The sequence below is a fragment of the Delphinus delphis genome, chromosome 7 (assembly GCF_949987515.2).
Source record: "Delphinus delphis chromosome 7, mDelDel1.2, whole genome shotgun sequence".
Lineage (NCBI taxonomy): Eukaryota > Metazoa > Chordata > Mammalia > Artiodactyla > Delphinidae > Delphinus > Delphinus delphis.
Window position 1 is genome coordinate 66,925,858 of NC_082689.1, and position 13,102 is coordinate 66,938,959.

The 13,102-nt window shown below is 37.3% G+C and overlaps 1 protein-coding gene across 6 annotated transcripts in view; it reads left to right on the forward strand.

Annotated features, from left to right (window-relative positions):
- COBLL1 (cordon-bleu WH2 repeat protein like 1) overlaps positions 1 to 13,102 on the forward strand; it is a 161,591-nt gene that overhangs the window by 58,617 nt on the left and 89,872 nt on the right. Inside the window, exon 2 of one of the 6 annotated variants that reach the window (XM_060016665.1) lies at positions 2,633 to 2,683. The exons of the other annotated variants lie outside the window; for them this stretch is intronic. The gene's annotated coding sequence lies outside the window, so the exon portion shown is untranslated. The remainder of the gene's footprint in view (positions 1 to 2,632; positions 2,684 to 13,102) is intronic. 6 annotated transcript variants of the gene reach the window in all.

Sequence of the window (13,102 nt, forward strand, 5' to 3'; positions counted from 1 at the left end):
GCGGGCTTTTTCTAGTTGCGGCGAGCGGGAGCTACTCTTTGTTGCGGTGCGTGGGCTTCTCATTAGGTGGCTTCTCTTGTTGCAGAGCACAGGCTCTAGGCGCACGGGCTTCAGTAGTGTGGCACTCGGGCTCAGTAGCTGTGGCTCACGGGCTGTAGAGCGCAGGCTCAGTAGTTGTGGCACAGCGGCTTAGTTGCTCCGCGGCATGTAGTATCTTTCCCGGACCGCGGCTCAAACCCGTGCTCCCTGCATTGGTAGGTGGATTCTTAACCACTGCACCACCAGGGAAGCCCATGTGTTCAAATACTCTTGATTTATTTCTCCATGCAGCAAGGACAACTTTGTTAACTAGAATTATTTTTATACTTAGGAAAACTGTAAATTGAACTTAAGACATAATATTCATCTGAAAAGTTAGATGTATTATCTTTTAAATGTCACTGCTTCATTTCAGTCCCTTTATTACCATTAGCTTCCTATTTTATACATGGCTGGTGTAAAAAGTCCGCCTTTTGGGGAGAGGGGGTTAGGATTTCCTCTAGCTATGTTTTTATTTATTTTTTATTATTGTTTTTTTTTGCGGTACATGGGCCTCTCACCGCCGCGGCCTCTCCCATCGCGGAGCACAGGCTCCGGACGCGCAGGCTCAGCGGCCATGGCTTACGGGCCCAGCCGCTCCGTGGCATGTGGGATCTTCCCGGATTGGGGCACGAACCCGTGTGCCTTGCATCGGCAGGCGGACTCTCAACCACTGCGCCACCAGGGAAGCCCCTCTAGCTATGTTTTAATTGAGGAAGACCTCAGCTGTTGCCCATATATCAGCTTCCTATTTTCTTCCTGGAGAATAAGCCTCAGATGTTATTTTTCTTTTCTTGGGCTCAAACACCACTGAAAACACCCCAGCGAGTAGATGGCATAGTTAAACGATGACTGGAAATTCTGTACAAGGTTTATTTTTGCTACCATAGCAACTACTAGCAATTGCATTGCCTCTCACTTTTGGATCTCCTAGCACACAGGAAAACATTTGATGTAACTTCCCCTGCTGGAAGTTGTGGCTCTCCCTGTTTCATCATAAAGAGCTATTGTTTTTTTTCCTTTAAGAAAACAAAACAAACAAAAACACAAACAAAAAAACCCAACTCTAAATCTTTGACTGCTTCAATTCATTCATGAGGGTCTCTAGAAGTTTTCTCATGAATGTCTAAATACCCTTATTTTTATATCCGTTTACTTTTTATATTCATCATTTTAAAAATCATTTATTGACCCTTCTGGTACCAATGAAATTGAAAAATGAAAACGACAAATTTCCTGCCCTAAAGGAATCCACAGTGTAGGATGGGAAACAGATAAATGCTTCGTAAGTATCATATAGAGCTTTTGCACTCTGATTACTTGTGAATGGCCTCTGCTAAGGGCTTAGTGAACACAGGGCAGGGGGCTAGAATGTTCCACTGGGAGGAAGGGGGATGGGTTAGGGATGTCTTCTCAGAGGGATTAACATTAGAACTGGCTTGTTAGGGACTTCCCTGGCGGTCCAGTGGTTAAGACCCCACACTTCCACTGCAGGGGGTATGAGTTCCATCCCTGGTCAGGGAACTAAGATCCTGCATGCTGCACGATGTGGCAAAAAAAAAAAAAAAAGAACTGGCCTTTTAGAAGGAGTGCTTTGGACAATGGATGTGCACACATCACCAAAGGAATTCATGGAAGCAGCCATGCAAAATAATTATATATGTGAACACCTTCTATATGCTTTAGCAGTGTGTAAGGAACTTGGGAGGACTAAAGAGATATCTATGAATTATTTTGAAAGAATGGAACTTAAAATTTAGTTAGAGATACAAAATACAGACCTGAAAATAGAACAGTAAGACAATCTAGGATTATAAGTATTGTCAAGTGTTTATGGTGTGGCTTCTGCATCTGTGCCTGTGGGGATAGCACTCCCTTCTTCAAGGGTCTTAAAGTGTATTTGGGAATATAAAACACACATAAATGAAACTTTAGCATTTTAGTCAGTCCATAAAATTAATATGAATGAAATTAGAGATCAGTGCTGTGAACACTATGAAATGAGAGAAACCATCATGAGTTGAGGAGAGAAAAGAATCCTGAGAAGGTTACAGTGGTCCACTTGGACCTGCTGCTTCTCTTCTTCATGGCCTAGTTTGGCGCCTAGAAAGAGTGTAACAGTATCCACTCCCATCAGTAGTGTTTGATGGTTTGAACTTCATTCTTACCTCTTGCTGCAAGATTAGAATGTCTGATGCCATTATCTCTTAATCTTTGATGTGTTTGGAATGTCTGAGATGGAGGAAGAGATTTTAGTGTTTGGTTCTGGCCAGCCCAGCCAGGGCACGTGTTTCTGACACTGATTAACTGGATGGCCTTTTTCAGGGCCATGGCCCACAACCTGAGAGGTATGCACCCTGCCTTTCTGAGAGACCTGTGGAATGTTGGCATCTATTGTTGGATTATTGCTGTGGAAGTCCAAAAATACATAGTCGTCATACTCACATACTAATCTTACCTTTGTATAATATAAGAAAAAAATGTTGGAAAGTGACAGTTTACTGAACTATTGATAACTTTTTTAAAACAAATTTATTTATTTTATTTACTTTAGTTTTGGCTGCATTGGGTCTTCGTTACTGTGTGCCGGCTTTCTCTAGTTGGGGTGAGTGGGGGCTACTCTTCATTGCGGTGCACGGGCTTCTCATTGCGGTGGCTTCTCTTGTTGCGGAGTGCGGGTTCTAGAGCACAGGCTCAGTAGTTGTGGTGCACAAGCTTAGTTGCTCCGTGGCTTGTGGGATCTTCCCGGACCAGGGATCGAACCCGTGTCCCCTGCATTGGCAGGCAGATTCTCAACCACTGTGCCACCAGGGAAGCCCAACTATCGATAACATTTTAAACCTAGCCATTTTATTTTATATATAATTTTCTTTGGGAAGTTATAATTTTCTAGGAGATAAAACTTATACTTGCAATAGATTTTCTTACTATTTCAAACATTCTAATATGTTCAACTTTTGTTAAACATTATGATTAAGTGGTATATTAATAGACATGTTACCTTTATATCCTAATTGCTGTTATGAGGTGTAAATCTTTCATCAGAAATCTACTTGTTATGTTAATAGCAGTCTTAAAATATCTGGCTGTTTTTTTTAATTGTGATAGAATACACATAACATAAAATTTACCATTTTAACTATTTTAATCTGTATAATGTAGTAGCATTTAATACATGTACAGTGGTGTGCAACCACAACTATCCAGTTCCAGAACATTCATCATCACCCCCAAAAGGAAACCCATACCCATTAAGCAGTCACTCCACATCCTCCCTCCCCAGCTCCCGGCAACCACTAATCTGTTTTCTGTTTGGTTTTTGATGTATATACTTCGATGTCATAGCTTGCAAAATAATGGAAGTACTCTGGTTTGATCCTTATTGCTCAGTTTATATAGTGGTATAATAAAACTTTTCAGTTTGTTAGACTGATTTTCTGATCAGGTGAGTATTTTTTAAAAAAATATATTAACGGGAATTCCCTGGTGGTCCAGTGGTTAGGACTCCATACTTTCATTGCCGAGGGCGCGGGTTTGATCCCTGGTCGGGGAACTAAGATCCCACAAGCCATGCGGCACAGCCAAAAAACCCCACAAAACCAAAAAACACCAAAACCCAAAAAACATTAACCATCATAGAGAGTTTATTTAAGGATAAGCAGCTCTATTTTAGAAATTTTCTTTAATATTAAAACATAAGTAATTCTATTAATGGAGTAAAACAACCTCACAGAATTGGAAATAAGTAGGTCAGGTATTTTCTTAAACTTTTATAATACTGAGAATGAACGGCTATAACTGTGCTAGCCATCAAGGTTATTCACACTTTTGTAATCTGTGGAAATCTAAAACTGTAAAACATAAAAGTAAAAGGCAATGCAGGGCTTCCCTGGTGGCGCAGTGGTTGAGAGTCCGCCTGCCGATGCAGGGGACACGAGTTCGTGCCCCGGTCCGGGAAGATCCCACATGCTGCGGAGTGGCTGGGCCCGTGAGCCATGGACACTGGGCCTGCGTGACTGGAGCCTGTGCTCCGTAGTGGGAGAGGCCACAGCAGTGAGAGGCCCGCGTACCGCAAAAAAAAAAAAAAAAAAAAAAAAAAAAAGTAAAAGGCAATGCAGAGTAACAGATGAATTAAAAGTATCATCTAAATGAAAAAATGTCGTAAATTACAAGGATAAAAATTCCCTTTTTCTCTACTGTATAGTCTTCTCTGAGGCTAAAGAAAAAATACCATTATAAAATAATATATGAGTTTGTTCAGGTTTAAAAATTATATGCATTGATAATACATGATATTATCAATTTATTTAGAAAAGCATTTTTACTTTTTCCTTAAAAAGCAGTAGTGACATTTGAATACCTAGTTATGCTCTTGATATCTGTTGAAAAGTATCTGTTTTATTGGTTTTCTCTGTGCGTGTAGTTCCTTTATGCCTTCTAAAAAAAAAAAACGTTTTGAGCACAGAGTGCTTATAGATACACTCTTTCACAGTGAAGCCCTTTGAAACAAAATCAGGTGGGAAGATTTAATTTGGAGCACATTTGGAATTAAATTTGACTTTAAATTTAGCGGGCAAGAGCATAGGTCTAGAGTCAGACTGCTTGGGTTCAAATCTTGCCCCTCAGTTGTACTACTTCATTGACAAGACTCTCTAAGTAGTTCTTATCCTTAAGTATCTTGCAAACAGGCAGAGTGCCTGTTTGTGGGTTGTTGTGAGGAGAGTGAAACGGGGCCTGAGGAGCATTGTACAAAGAACCTGCTGTGCAGTAAGTGTCCAGTGGATGTGAGCCAGTCCTTAGCCCCATGATGATGTCAAAGCATTCTTTATCTAAAAATTAAAATGTTAGTCCAACATTTGTACAACTCATTAGGAGCAACTTTATTTTCAGCACCCTTTCACAAAACTGTTCCAACCCCTCTCCTTAAGTATCCACATACTTTTTTTCTTTGGACATGGGCCGTTATTGTGATGTTTTTGTCATATAGATATGAGGCACCTAAAAAATAAGACTTTCTGATTAAAAAAAAGTCTAATCATTTAACACAAAGTAGGTAAATGGCTATTTTCTATGCATTATTCATTGTGATCTACGTATAAGGTGTTGAATCTTGTTTTCATGTTTCTGATTTTAAAGTCGTGAAAATTACTTTTGCAATTAAAATGCAACATTGTGCAGTTCAGAATATTACAGAGGAGAACATATTACTACTCACCGCTGGTGAAATTCTGGAGGGGTGTATGTGTATTTAAAATTCTCCCAAGATGAAAGAAACACCAAGGGGAAAATATGCACATCACAGGCAAGGTATTCTTAAAGGGTGTCTGTTCTAGAGTTTGACGAAGTGGAAGAACACATTATGAACTGGAAATTATATTTACCCCTTGCCCAGAGACCTCACAAGGTGACAACGTATCTTCTTGAAAACACAACATCTCCACTATGTCTTTGCTTACCCTGCCTTTGGATTTCCACTTGGCCTGGCGGAGACACTGGCAGCACCGCCCAGGGCAAACAGTATTTAGGTTTCTAAATCAGGCACAAAGCTGAAAATACACAAAAGTGGAGTGGTTGCTAAATAAATAGGAGTCCTGCAGCTCCTGTCCATACTTTGTGGTGATGATGTCTTTGTAGAGCTCATAACCCAGTATCCTGGCAGTCAAGGAAAATAATATTTAATTCTTCAACTAATGTTTAATTATTAATTATTTTCCAAGAGGAAGCCACACTAAAAAAGTTGGTCTAGGAAAAGCCCTCATGAAAAATCTCAAAACTTTTCCATGTGACTCACTCAGAATCCCTTAAAAAAAAAAAAATATATATATATATATATATATGTGTGTGTGTGTGTATCTTTAAGTTTAAATTGACTACTAACTTATAAATTAAAAAAATTTTAAACTGATTTACCTCTTTTTTAAAGGGGGAATTGAATAGAATTACTTTCTAAATTGTTTACTACAAAGGTCTGCTTATGTTCTCTTTGGGGCATTAGAAAGCTCAATAAGTGTTTGCCATTTCAGTGCTGCAGGCACTGTGCTGAGGACTTTCTCTATATTACTCCTGAGTACACATTACTACCACCCCATTTCACAGATGAGGACCTAAGATAGAGTGAGGATAAGTAACTTGTCCTGGATCACACAGCCACTTAGTGACTAGGCTGGGAATCAGCCTAGGTGGTCAGCTCTATCTTGATAGACTGCCCCACATTTAGCAAAAGTAGCACTTTGCTTGGATTGTAGGACAGGGGAGTGATGCTGTAAATATGTACCTAAACTAAAAAAGGAATAAAAGTTATCATAACTTTACCCCATAAAATATGAAAAGTGCATGAGGCAAGCTTTGTTCTCAACAGCCCTCACACCTCAGGAGCAGTACAACAGGAGAACTTTCCACAGATGGAGGCCTGACCCACATTTCCCACCTGCACATCTCTTACTTTGCTTTTAGTTTTGCATCTAAACTAGTGGAGCTCAATCCCCAAAACTCTTCTTCTTTCCTCCTAGACTGAATTACTGGGACAGTGACTGGTGGAGGAGCCCTGGTGTGTACGGTCTCTGTTGCAGGAGCTGAAGGGCCTTGTTGGCAGAGGTGCTCGCAGGGGACCCTCCTGCTCTGAGGACACAGCCCTGCCTGGGCCTGAGTGTCTGTGGGAGGCTGGGAGATGTCCTGCAGTGAAAAGACTGACAAGGTATCTCTTGTCAGAATTTAGATTCTGAAGGGAGCTGGCTTTGCGGGGGACAGCCAGACCAACAAAACATACAAAGAAAAATAACAGTGATATGTGTTTTGAAGAGAATTAAAATAGGGTGATGTGACAGCAACTGCTTTGCTACTGTAGATGAGATCCTTGAAAGTCTACAACAAGCTGAGATCTCAGTGATGAGGAAAGTTCAAAGGGAAAAGCATCCCAGGTCTTGGGAACAGCAAAGGCAAGGCTGTTAAGACTGGGAAGGCTTATGGATAATAGGCCTACAAGAAAGCCAAGCCTGCTGGGGCACAGGGGGCTATGAAAGCGCTGTAAGGGCCTGAGAGGGCCAGTCTTGTTGGGCTTCATTCAAGGATGAGGCTTTTGGGATTCATTCTTAGAGCCGTAGGAAGCCTTTGGAGGATTTAAAACAGGGAATGAATTGATAGTTTATGTTTTAAAATGATCACTGTGGAAGTTTTTGGAAGAGATTGGATTGTGGCGTGAGCGCAGAGGCAGGGAGACTGTAGTGGCGTTGCCGGTGGGAGGGGGTGGTGGGTGGACCTGGGATGGTTGTAGTGGAGATTGAGTATATGGATGCAGCATCTATTTCGGACTAAATGTGGGCAATGAGGGAAAGAGAGGACTCGAGTTTAATTCTTAGGTTTTTGGCTTGAGTGGGGCTGTTTATTGAGATGGGAAAGACTCAGGGAGGAGAGACAAAGATTTCACTTTTGGCATTGTCAAGTTTAGGATGCCTAATTAGATAGCGACTGGGAGATGTAAAGAAAATGGGTAGCAGTACCCAGGTAGGGTGACCATGCAATTGTGCAGCCGGGGACACCTTTGAGAGTGAAAGGAGGGTGGAGTGGGATTTGGATTTTAAATACTAAAGCTGGGACAGCAAAGGCAAATCGGGACTGTCTTGGCAAAGTGGAATGTATGACATGTAGGAATCTGCTTCCAGGCAAAGATTTCAGGACTGACGGTATCAGATGTTTAGAATACTACGAAGAAGTCAAGGGAGATAAGAATGGAGAAGAGGCCTCTTCTTCAATATCCACCAAAATAACGAGCATCACTCGTGATGATAAAAGCATAGGACAGCCTTATCTTAGTGGGGTTAGGGGGTGGCAGCCAGATGGGTGTGGACTTCTGAGTGGATACAAGGTAAGAAAATAGAGATGGAAACTACAGTTACTCTTTTAAAGAGGTTTTGTTGTGGCCAGGGATGTTGGCGAAAAATATCTAGAGACTCAGAACACTGAGTCTCATCAAAACCCGAAAGGAAGTCCCAGAACTTCCCAGTGGAAGTTCTCAGTTTTATTTTAGGCTACAGCTGCGTGAGATTCAATATTGCACATATGGAAGAAGAACTAATGCTTCTATTAGTGAAAATAATGCTTCTATTAGTGAAAATAATGGGACATGTAATTTTGGATCAAAGTTTCTTTTGTTTTTATTTGAATAATATGTATTTGATTTTGAATATCCTAGAAAGATCTGAATTGTTGCAAAGATGAACTTTGATTTAAAAAAGGACTGACTATAAAACTAACCCTTTCAGATTACACTTGATTCACATCAGGGCTCATATCGTTCTGGATTAGTGGGGTGAAGCCGTGTAACTCAAGTATCAGCTTCCATTGACTGTATCGGGGTTTCCATGTAGAAAATGGTGCTTGTCTTGAACCAACTGGAGCATCTGCAGGGAATTTACCTGTTTCTTTTTCCTTTTTACAAAATTAAATGACTGATCTTTTCTTGAATCTGATTTCTTCACACTATCTACAAATAATTTTTTCATTACTATTATATGGATGTGTTTCTTAACACTACCATCTAATGATTAAATTATCTAGTAAGTTGTTGCTTAAATTTTTAAAAAAATTGCCTATGTTGAGAATCTGCAAGTATTTATAACTTTATAAAGGAGACAAAAACATTGAGTTCTCCGGTTTTAAAATTGCTTGGTAAGGAGTTACTTTTAAAACTACCGTGCAAAACACATTCTCTTCAGAAAAAGGACCTGTGAAAATGTTACACGATCATTCCCGGAATGATTTTGTAAGACCAGTGAATTCCTTCTTTTACATATTTGCCAGAGGTAAGGAGTGCCTGGCACTTAACACACATGATAAACAGAAGAGTCAGTAACAGGACAGGAAAGTCGGTTTAACATTCTCGAAGTGTAAGTAGTCAAAGGAGCAGTACTGTTTCATAGAGACTTTCTGAAAGAATTGTAAGTATATATGATTTGTAAAACTTTTATAGTAATTTCACATTTTCTAATCATCTGCTTTTAAAAATGGTCTAATATTTTCCTTTGAACTATTATTACTCAAAAATTTTTAACGTGTGTGAGAACCATCAGAATTTTTATAGAAAAGGCTGAAGATTTTTTGGGTTTTTGAATTGATGTTTTGGAGACTAAATTACCTGATTTCTTTTCCTTGACACATTTAAATGTATGGGCAATGATGTGACTTATGCTTGTTTGAGAAGAAAAAAATTATATAATAATTCATTAAACTCCATGTATATATAAAATTAATTACTGCTGTTCATTTCTGTTCTTGATAACTTTCGAGCTTTAAGATGTGGTAAAATTTCTTCAAATTGTCATGAACATTTCAGTAAGCAGTATGATAATTATACTTATCTAGGGTTTTCACTTTTACAAAGTACTAATCACTTTCTTTTTTAATACTCACAAGAACCCTGTAAAGCAGACTTTGGATGTTTTCTTCATTCAACATCAGTAAACAAGAAAGCTGAGATTCAGAGGTGTGAAGTTACTTAACAGAGAAATTCAAACTAGAATGAAGCATTTTGATCCCTAGATTTGGGCTCTTTCCCTTATACCGTCCTGGCATGGGACCTCTCTGTATTAACACCCCTTTAGGTAGTGAGTAAAAACAGCATTTAGTAAAATTTACCTGAATTAAAAAAAAATGCACGCAAAAAACCCAATGGTTAACACATTACTCTTAGAGCAGACCCTGAATGTAATATTAACTCTGTCAGCATGTAATGGGAATAAGAAAGTTGCTAGTGGAAATTCTGACTTAGCTGGTCCTTGATTACATATAACCTTGCTTGCTTAACTAACCAAAGAACACGGCTTGACTCATCACTTCACTTAGAGTACTGTACTTCTTTTGTAAAAATTTGAAAATATGATTTGTAAAACTTTTAAAATAATTTCACATTTTCTAATCATCTGCTTTTAAAAATGGTCTAATATTTTCCTTTGAAAATATTTATTCTCTTTTTAAAGGCCATACTAACCCCGATAAAGATGTGAAAAAAATAAAAATAAAATAAGGGCCATACTAACCTCATCCCTTAAATAGAGCCTGGCATTATATAATCTTAGATGAAATGTGAAAATGAGTCTTTTTGTATATGATAAAATTTGGGGGTAGAATATCTGCGGAGATTTGGTGACTTAAAAAAATAAGATGAAAAATGTGAGCTAGCATTGTCTTGTGGTGGAAACTATTTTTTTTCTTGCTTTATTGAGATATAATTGACATATAACATTGTGTAAGTTTAAGGTGTACAGCATGTTGATTTGATACCCTTATTTATTGCAAAACGATTACCACCGTAGCTTTAACTAACACCATTATCATTTCTTTTCTTTATGGTGAGAACATTTAAGATCTACTCTCTTAAAACCTTTCAAGTATGTGATAGATTATTATTGGCTATAGTCACCATGTTGTACGTTAGATTTCCAGAACTTATTCATCTTATAACTGGAAGTTTGTACTCTTTGACCAACATCTCCTATTTTCTCTACTCCTTAGCCATGGTTAACACCATTTAGTGTCTGTTTCTCTGAGTTCAGCTGTTTTAGATTCCACATGTAAATGGTATCATACAGTATTTGTCTTTCTCTGTCTGATTTATTTCACTTAGCATAATGCCCTCAAGGTCCAGTCATGTAGCCACAAATGACAGGATTTCCCTTTTTCTCCTAGCTGAACTGTATTCTGTTATATATATGTAATAGGTTATATCTATAAATATATCTATATCTATCTATCTGTGTCACATCTTCTTTATCCATTCATCCATTGATAGACATTTAGGTTGTTTCCATATCTTAGCTATTGTGAATAATGTTTAAATGAACATGCAAGTGCAGATATTTCTTTGATATCCTCTTTTTATTTCCTTTGGATATATACCCGGAAGTCGTATGCTAGATCATATGGTAGTTCTGTTTTGAATTTTCTGAGGAAGATCCATACTGTTTTCCATAGTGGCTGCACCAATTTACCTTTCCACCAACAGTGCATAAAAGTATTACTTATAACATAGATGTTTAATATTTAAAGAAGTCTTCTTAGAAATGATAAGATTATAAACACCTTAGAGAGTAGAGAAGAAGTAACAATTATTTGTACCTAGGAAAGATTTTACATGTTTCAAATTATAAATCAACTTGCTATTATAAAATATATCTTAAATCTGGAAAATAATTTGTGTGATAGAATCAAAGTGTTTATATATATATATATTTTTTTTTTTAACAAGGGCTATGTTTCTAAATACCTTGTAGAAATCTGACTTGCATAATTCAAATTTAGTTTTCCCATGGAAATAAATACATGAGATTTATATTTTTCCAATTTCACTCACAAAGAAACCTTATCATACTTAAGGTTCACATAAGTCAAAATAACAAAAAATGCAATATCATATTTTATCTCCCTTGTTTGTTATTGTTATTATCTCCCTCTGGTTAACTGCTGCTAAACACACACTGAGGATTAAAAACTGAACAAATCCATTTATCCATGTAGGCCATGAGGTCAGATAGTTGAGTCTATAAATAAGCAGATTTAATGATGCCATTAATAAGGAAGAGGAGAATGTACTTCTCCAGTGTCTTGTTTACTCCCACTAAGCATATGTTCTTTAGAAAGCAAATTACTGAATCAGATGGAATAGGAAAAACTAAGGTGAGTAATAGAATTATTTAACACAAAGTCATTATACATTCAACATTAAGAGCATAATTATATTCCATGTTCATGTTTGAAATGATTATGCATTAATCTTTAGAATTAAATTTGGGTATTTTCTGCAGAATCTTGGAGTTATATAGTTATGACTTTAAATGGATTGTGTGGATGCCTTCTTATCACTCATTAACCTTGTCAAAAGAAAGAGGAGAGTTATTTGTACAAAGACAGATTGCAGTGGTTAGTCTATATATATATATATGGAGATGTACAACTAGAAACTCATTTTTTCTAAACCCCACAGTTTCAACCTTCCCACAGTGCTGTCCCTGGTAATGACTCTCTTTTCCCCCCTTTCCTTTTTTTTTTTTTGAAATTCAGCCTATTGTTAATTATGTCATTGAACTCTCAAGTCATATGGAAAGTCCCTGGTAATTCTATTTGTCAGGGTAACTTGTTTGTTAACAGTTTTCACTTTGTAAAAAATGTACCTACCGAAGCTCTTCTTTTCCCCCCCCCCAAAGAGAAACTGTTTGGAAAACAATGTAAAACTGTTGTTTAAACAAACAAAAAAATTGGATGGAGTATTAAATTGATGACTGGTTACATTTGATTGAGGGTTTCTTGGTTTTTTTGTTTGAGAATTACTCTTGTGGAATCACATAAAGATGATTTACCAGTTTTCATAGTGAACTGGAAAAAAGGTTGTTCGTCAAAGTTACCTGTCATTTCTTGAAGGGCAGATATCAATACATTAAAAGAGATCTCATCTAATTCATGAAAATATGCAATAGTCTATCAAAGAGAAATAGAAAAAGGATGTCGTTTTGCTTTTGAGATAAAATATAAATAACATTCTTTATCTTTTCTAGTTTTTATTTTTTTTTACTTTTATAGTTTTCTTAAATGTAAAAATAACATGGGAATGGTGCTTAAGAAATTTGGGGGACAAAAAGGAGAATGTAATGGTCTTTTTGTGAGATCACTGCAATAAATATATCCAATTAGTTTTTATTTTAGGATCAAAAAGTGAATGTGTTGTTATTATTTTAGCTCTTTTATCTTGGCATTTATAATAACAGGACCACACCTATTATACCAGAATGCTTGTGTTAAAAAAAAGTTGTTAATGGCTTTGATATTCTAAAAGCTATTTTTGAACAAAATGTTTGCTAAGACTTTGTGCTGTATTGACCACCAGTACTTGGCATGTTATATATGCCTTTGTTTCTAGTTCCACCTATTTCCTCAGGGAAAGTTTATATAAATGAGACTACTGTATATTTCTTTGTCATTTCCTTCTGTTGTTTCTCAGGAGGAAGAGTTGCAATGGATTTTACAGTATTTCTACACT